The sequence below is a fragment of the Triticum aestivum genome, chromosome 3D, assembly GCF_018294505.1.
Source record: "Triticum aestivum cultivar Chinese Spring chromosome 3D, IWGSC CS RefSeq v2.1, whole genome shotgun sequence".
Classification (NCBI taxonomy): Eukaryota; Viridiplantae; Streptophyta; class Magnoliopsida; order Poales; family Poaceae; genus Triticum; species Triticum aestivum.
In genome coordinates this window covers 478,815,516-478,823,221 of record NC_057802.1, presented here as the reverse complement: position 1 = coordinate 478,823,221, position 7,706 = coordinate 478,815,516, and the positions used below count along the sequence as shown (strand labels likewise).

The window sequence follows — 7,706 nt, the reverse complement described above, 5'->3', positions numbered from 1 at the left end:
AAGATGTTTTTTTCATTTAGAAGTTTGCACCAACCCATACTCTTCCTCTATATCGAATGACCCCATTATGCAATGAATATTTGCTATTCTTGTGAGTGCTCACGACTGCCAATTCAGATAGTAAATTCTGGGTGAATGTGTCTTTGCTGTACCCTGCAACAATATCAGTGAGCCATTGTGGTTGACAGGAAGTAATGGCATTGAGTTCATCTGGCTCATGTAATCTAGATAGTGGTGCATCAGGTGCCCTATTCTCTGAGCCTTTTATTGGATGGTATATTGTAATCCCATGAGCTTGAGGAAAGGAAAGCTTTGTGCTGCATTGGTGTTTTAAGTCTTTGAGCAGTCAAATGAGCTAAGCTCCTGTGAATGAAACGCATGTCCTGCTAAGCCCAAACTCTAATGTGCTTGACTTGGAAGTAGGCCACTCTTTCACTGTGAGGATCTTCTTTTAGTCTGTAGCCACCCCTTGCCCACTAATGACATGACCCAGGTATTCTATCTGTGGTTGAGCAAATGAACATTTATTCAACTTCACATATAGTTGATTCTGCTTCAGAAGGTCAAATACTTGCTGCAAATGGGTGACATGATCTTGCAAGGATTTGCTGTAGATTAAGATGTCATCAACAAAAACAAGTACACAAACCCTAGTCAGCTCAGCCAGAATTGTGTTCATAGCACTCTGGAGGGTGGGTGGTGCATTTGTGAGCCCAAATAGCCTAAAATTCATAGTGACGTGGGTCTTGAATGCCGTTTTGTATTCGTCTGCTTCATGTAATCTTATCTAATGGTAACCAGCTCTCAGATCCAGCTTAGTAAACCAAACAACACAAGATAACTCATCCAACAATTCTTCAACTACAGGCATTGGGTATTTTATTAGACGAATCCATCTTATTTCCTTATTTCTCTGTTTTGGTAGCAGGAGAAGTAGTTTGTTCAGCCCGGACTTCAAAGTAGTCTCCCCCGTTGACCTTCTTTTTTAGATAGAATCCTCAATGAGTGGAAAGGACTCCCAAACTTGCTCCACAGTACTATACCATACAAAGCCGCGCCCTTGTGATATGATAAGAAGAAAAGGGGCCAGGCCGCCCTCTTTTCTTTTCCGCACCAAGCCTTCTTGTAAAATCGGGTGTATAGCTCAGTTGGTAGAGCATTGGGCTTTTAACCTAATGGTCGCAGGTTCAAGTCCTGCTATACCCAAAACAAAAAAAACCACTCTTGTATTCGTAAGGATGCATAGTAGCCTTCAAAGAGCACTCGTTGGAAAGCCCCTTTCTCATCAACATCTCGACTTCGCTTGTTGTTTGACTTAAGTATAAAGGAGAACAGACTGGCTCGGTCATTGATAGGCCGGACTTCTCCTTATTCATTGGATAGGGCGCGGGGGAAAGTCAAGTCAAGCACTAGTTAGTTGGGGTGGGACGCACCAAAGCAGCGTTCGTTGCACTAGCGCCTTATCTTTTGAAGCTAAACAGAGGCTCGAAAGACGGAGTACGTCCGAAGTCGTTGGCTGCCTTTTTGTAGTGCGCAAGTCAGAGTGAACTTCTTCTCCTGTTCTGCGAATCTACTAACGAGAACTGCCGTACAGCCCTATCTTTTTTTAAGAAAGACCGTAGATGAACGTTTCGTTTCGTTACCTAAGTAGTTGAGCAATTCATTCCAAGGTAAACAAAGAGGTATTTCCTTTTCTCGTTCAGTCCTTCTCTCCTTCCATCCCAGTAGACCTATTCATGCTTTTTTGCTATCCATCTTGATCAAATAGAGGAAGGGGAAATTCAGACTAGGCAAAACACCTCAAAAAGTGAAAAAAAGATAAAAACAACTTTCTTATTGTCAAGTAGTAAACCATAGTTCTCATCCTGGGAAACCATATCAATCATCGGTTCAGAGCTCCCAACTACGAAGCTCTTTTCTAGAGCGAGTCAACAATTCGTGGATCCATGGTTTGGATGAAGCTATGTACCCGGGTAGAGATGATTTGTCTCAAAGATGTTCCGCTCATCCAAGAATCTGAAACTTCATCTACATAAACTCATAAATAGCCCTTTCCTTTCTTTTCTTGACTTAAAAGGTAATCAATCCTTTCTTTTCATCTTTTATCAAGTCTTCCTCTTCCTGATTGAGTTAATCAGGGATAGAATTTCGGATCAACTATGAGGAGTAGGGTTGCTGGGCAAGTGAATGAACTCTGTCCTAGGCATTTCCAATAAGTTCAGTGAAGTGAGGGCGAAGCCTTTTTTGAGAGGGAAAATACACTCCAAATGATATTCCATAATGGAAGGAATGAGTGGAAGATTTACTGGAAGAAAAAAATACGATACTTTTCTAGTCGTAGGTAGGGCTACCTATCTAGTTTCGTGCTTCGGGCGTACCAGATTCAATAGGCTAGGTTATAGCTGACAGATTTCTTTAAGAACTAGCCGCCTATAAGCCTCGCTAGTAGTATTCCTGCCCAGTGCTGGAGTAGTGACTCACAAGGTAAGTTCTCCTCGATGCATTTCCAACACTCTCTTTTTCTACGTACACTTTTGATTCCTCAGTAGGTAGGGACAACGTTCGAGATCTCATCCGACCGTCTATTTCTCACTGATTGGGAGATTGGATTGGAATCCGAGGAGAACTGATTGGATGTCATGGAACGAATGGGGCACTACGTTGGTTACCCACTGCTAGCCTAGCAGAGATTTCTCTATTTGTTGAAAGTGGAAAGGAGACATATTTGAATCAGAAAGTTGGGCTCGTTCACTCACACCTTTCTTTGATTATCGATGACTTGGCTTCTTGCTCAAGTAAGCACCCGGCATACCAATTCATTATCCTTGGGGCTCGGCTCGCTCCTTCCTATCTACGTTATTCTTTCTTTGTTACTCTCGTAATGATGTTCTGAAAGAAATCAAGGTTACCAGGTCACAGCTCTGATTCTTCTTCCCTTACAGAACCTTCCCGCAAGAAATCAGTGGAAGTGGGTCCGCCCCTACAACTCATCAAATATGCCTTCTTTTCTGTTCTGCGCTGTACATATTCTCAAGTTATGAGAAAGAATGGATTTGAATGCAATTTGGAATTAACAAAATAAACGAATGAAGAATATTTTTACCTCTTAATTGATAAGCAATCAAAGCATTTGAACTGCTCAATGAATAATAAAGAAAGAGCTAAGGTAAAAAAGTATATGTGTTACTAATAGTAAACCAATTTTATTTGGAGTTTGCTTTCAGCTGAACATGTTATAACTACAAATGAGGTGAGGCTTGATTGGGTGGCTTTGCAAGAACTAGGGAGGAACACAAGTTATGTACTTTAGGCTAAACATATGAATTTAGAAGATCAACTTTTCCAATTGGACATAAACAAAAGCAACCAATAATATATATATATATATATATATAAACTTCCATAATATTTTCTCTATGGTGAAGTAATTTCATCGATAACCACTAAACGATTAAGTAGCGATGTATGCAAAGCTAGACAACGAACATTTCATAATACACTCGTTCTGCATATCTTTAGGATAAAAGATAAAACTGCAAAAAAATCCGTTTTCCTAAATAAAAAGATCAAGAAATCTATTTTGTATGGTTCTTATTTCGTTGAAAACGTTTCCATGAGACTTTCTTTCATTGAAGAAGTCCATGACTTGTTCTAGGTGATATGAGGTTGAACAGGCTTTAGAAAAAATGCAAAGAAGGGTACATGAGGGTGGAATAAAAATCAAAAAGATGACCCCTTCTTTCTTCCTGAGCATTACCGATAAATATTCATTCTTTATACGTTAGGTTGGGTTTCAGATGTATATCATTTATTATATGAAACCAAAAAGAAGAAATGACAAGAAAGTTGTATATAGATGGAGGAATAAATTATGATGTGGAAACACAAGGCAGGGGTTCAAATCCTGTCATCCCTACCTATTACTTCTCCTATGGGCAGTAACGAGGGATCAATTGAGATCGATTCAAATTGGACAAAATTCAGAGTTTCATTTTTCTATATGCATGCGGTACAAAAATCATCCTTTTCTTTACTGCTTTATCTCCCGGAAAGCGCTCTTAGTTCAGTTCGGTAGAGCGTGTGTCTCCAAAACCCAATGTCATAGGTTCAAATCCTACAGAGCGTGATTCTGTTCTTGTTATGTCGAATCCAAAAAAAGAACTTATATAAATATAAGAAAATGAGACAGTAATGAGGTCCATATCGTCATCGTAATAAAAAGAAAGATCTGCAAGCATTCTTTATGGGAGTCGGGGCTTTCTGATTTGAAGTTGCTGGAAAAGGACCTCTGTGATCGGTTGATCATTAGTTTTTTTAAGGTAAGTAGGCAGGGGTGTCTTGATCGAAACCGAACTTCAATTCTACCCAGCTCAGATTCTATGCAGCAGTGGGGAAGACCTGTTTATACTTTTATTGAGAATTCCATTTCTTCCTGCCGCACCCCAATTCTTTCCCAGCAGTTGAAAATTGATATGAGATCTTGAACCCAGGGGGCTCCTATGTTCTGGGCAGAGGCATTGATGCGGGCTATTAGAATAAGGTGGTAAGGTCCAGGCATCTTCAAACCCCACATATGCCCTCTTTGATCTAGTAAGGGGAATGAAAGAAACAGGAATGTTGCACAGTAAAGTGTCAGCACTTATCCCCAAACTCCATAGGCCCCGCAATAGAAAGAGTTTACTTCGGTGCCGGAGAGCCGAAACCGCTAATCGAAACAAGACATATTCACTTTGACCACAGCCACCCGCACTTGCCTACCCGACTGGCTATTTTAGCTATTCTCTCTTCAACCTTCCTCTAACCTAAAATAGTTGTACCGCTCCCCCTTTAGAGATAGATTTCTTTATTCTCTAAGCTAGCTAAACGCCCGAAACATAATAAGCTAAGCCTCCGTCGATTTAGCCAAAGCAGGCCTGGAGAAAATAATGGGAGTCGGTGTCCCTTAAACGCCTTGTTTCCTCTTCTTTACGGTGGCTTCTTCTTAAATGAAAGAAGATCTATGCTGCGCTTATGCCTTCAAACCCGAAAACAATGGTTATTACGACACCAGGTGAAATAGCTGCTTTTTCTTCTCTTCCTCCCCTCGACCTATTGAAGTTGCGCTCACCCGCAGCCCTAAGCCCTACAGTTCCTTCGCTTACCGCCTAATCTTAATCTATTGCCCTGCCTCCAAGAGAATAAATGGCACCAACCGATACAATGGCAGCTAGTTCCAGGGAAGCTGCTTCAATGGAAGTTGGATTGCCTAGTTGCTTTTGAGTTCGATTTGAACTAGTTTCCAAGCTTTTTTTTATCCATGCCTATAAGTATAATTATCTTTTCCAATCCGAGTGTTCCATCGGACTTACTCCATTTGCTTCTAGGGTCCATTTGCTTCTAGGGATAGATAGGGCTGGAGTCGTCAGTGCTAGAATGAAATGTGAATGAGAGCATGGATTGATTGTCTCACTACATGTACGTATAGTAACCGGTTAATAATACTAAGGGTCCCTAATACTAATCTCGACATGAGAGGAACGTGTCCTCTCGGCCTTGATATATACTAATGGTCTACCAGCACCCGGGCCTGGCTCGTGCCACGTGGTGGCACTTTAGCGCCGATTCGTGTCGAACCGGTAGTAAGGGGGGGCCTTTAGTCTCCACTCTTTAGTGCCGAACCACTAAAGGCCCTTACGAACCGGCGCTAAAGCCCGGTTCTGCACTAGTGGCTCCACTTCACGGCGACAAAACATTTCGGCGCCGTTATCGGATGAGCCGAAAGCTCTTCCTCAGAATTGTGAATTCCATCCGGGAGTTCGACAACTACTTCAAGTGCAAGATGGATTGCACCGGCAAACTTGGATTCACCTCGATCCAGAAGTGCACGACAATGATGAGGATGCTTGCATACGGAGCTCCCGGTGATTCACTCGACGACTATGGGCGCATGGCCGGGACCACCGGCATAGAGTATTTCTACAAGTTCTGTCGGGCAGTGGTGGCAGTGTTTGGACCGCAATACTTGAGAACACCCAATGCGGAAGACACTGCTCGGATCCTAGCACAGAATGCAGCAATAGGATTTCCTGGGATGCTTGGAAGCATCGACTGCATGCATTGGAAATGGAAGAAATGCCCATTTTCTTGGCAGGGGATGTACAAAGGCGCCAAAGGCGGTTGCAGTGTGGTACTTGAGGCGGTGGCCACGCAGGACCTCTGGATTTGGCACTCCTTCTTTGGTATGCCAGGAACTCACAATGACATCAATGTGCTGCAGTGCTCTCCTGTCTTTGCCAAGCTTGTTGAAGGTCATTATCCTCCGGTGAACTTCGAGGTCAATGGGCGGCACTACAACAAGGGGTACTATCTAGCTGATGGCATCTATCCGAGATGGTCGACATTTGTGAAGACGATCTCAAACCCTGTGTCAGGAGGCAAAAACGCCTGGTTTGCGAAGATTCAGGAGGCTTGCAGGAAGGATGTCGAGCGGGCATTTGGTGTGCTCCAATCTCGATTTGCTATTGTCCGGTACCCCGCTCAGACCTGGTCGAAAGATCAAATGTGGGAGATTATGACTTGCTGTGTCATCTTGCACAACATGATCATCGAGAGTGAGCAAGAAGACCCAGTGTTTGACACTGAACCATACTACAGGCAGGGTCCTCTAGCCGAAGTTGATCACCAGCTACCGGCAACCTGGACTGCCTACCTCAGTATGCGTCAGGAGATCCGAGACCCACAAGTGCATCATCAACTACAGCAGGATCTGATAGAGCACCTATGGAGGCTCAAGGGCGACGCGTGATCAAATATGAGTTTTTATTTGTTGAACTATATAATTTGTATTGAACTATTTGTTGTTGTACTATTTTGTTGAAGTATTTAATTTTTCTGTGATGAAATATGTGATAAAAAATATTTATGTTAATAATTGAATGCCGAGCCACGGCGAACCACGCCGAATATGGGCCTATTCTCGCCCATATGGTCCCTTTATTCGCCGAAATGGGGCTGAAAAGTGGTCCAATATCGGCACCTGGGGGCGACGACTGGGCGTAAAACCGCCCCCAGCGTCGATTGTATCGTCGGCTCGCCCCCAGGGGGCGATTCTTATGCGTCCTGGGGGGGCCAACGGCTGGAGATGCTCTTGCCATGCAACTTGCGCCTGCTTCTGCCCCGGCGCAGGTTGCACGTTGCCATTGTACCCGGGGGCATAGGTGCTCACGGCGCATACCGCCATCGATGAGTTTAGGGAAACTTCAAGGCTGATCCCATCATGTCCGCCCGTGTCCGTTTGAATACAAACGGACACACGACCCGACGCGCAACCCCATTCATAAAAAAACATCCGTTTCTGTTCCGACTCACCCCATCTCAGGCGCAAAATCCCACTTTGCGGTTGAACGGACACCGAACGGACGCAAGAAAGCGTCCTCCGCATACGCTCTCGTCCGGGCCTGACCCAACTGTCAGCCACCCACCCACCTCCACCAGCCTGCCCCGCCCTCTCTCTCTCCTACTTTTCTTTATTTCTCTCCCCCACCATGCCGGCCATGGATGCCGCTACCGACGAGCCCAGCCCGTCATCAAGCCGCATGCTCCTCCTCCTCTTCGCCGCCTCGCGAGATCGATCCCCGTGGTAGCCACCGAGTTGGGGCCGCGACCCCGCGTCGCCGTTCGAGCCGCGGGCATCGGGCGTGGCGCAGGCGAGCAGTGCGGGCGGGCGG

General features: G+C 44.5%; 1 non-coding gene across 1 annotated transcript; it reads left to right on the top strand.

Annotated features, from left to right (window-relative positions):
• Positions 1-1,133: 1,133 nt before the first annotated feature.
• Positions 1,134-1,206, top strand: TRNAK-UUU (transfer RNA lysine (anticodon UUU)). Its single transcript has one exon. It is a non-coding gene; the product is annotated as a tRNA-Lys (tRNA).
• Positions 1,207-7,706: the final 6,500 nt, after the last annotated feature.